This window comes from Chaetura pelagica, unplaced genomic scaffold (assembly GCF_000747805.2).
Source record: "Chaetura pelagica isolate M959 unplaced genomic scaffold, ChaPel_1.0 scaffold107, whole genome shotgun sequence".
NCBI lineage: Eukaryota > Metazoa > Chordata > Aves > Apodiformes > Apodidae > Chaetura > Chaetura pelagica.
Window position 1 is genome coordinate 924,132 of NW_009953979.1, and position 279 is coordinate 924,410.

The following is a 279-nucleotide window of genomic DNA, read 5'->3' on the forward strand; positions in this document are numbered from 1 at the left end:
GGGGGGGGGGGGTGTCTCTGTTGCACCCCCAAGCCCATGTGGGTGTGTCTCTGGCATTCAGCAGGGTTCCCCAAGCCCTTGTGGGGTGTCTGGAGGGGTCCCCACTCCCCTGAGGGGGTCTCTAGGGAGTCCCAAAGCACCCCAGGGTGCTCTGTACCCCCACACAGGAGCTTTTTCAACCAGGGCTGAGCCAGACCCAAGGGCTGCATTAATATCTTGAACATCTTGCCCCCCCACCAAGTGCACACCCCCTCCTGGACCCCCATGAGGCCCCACCAC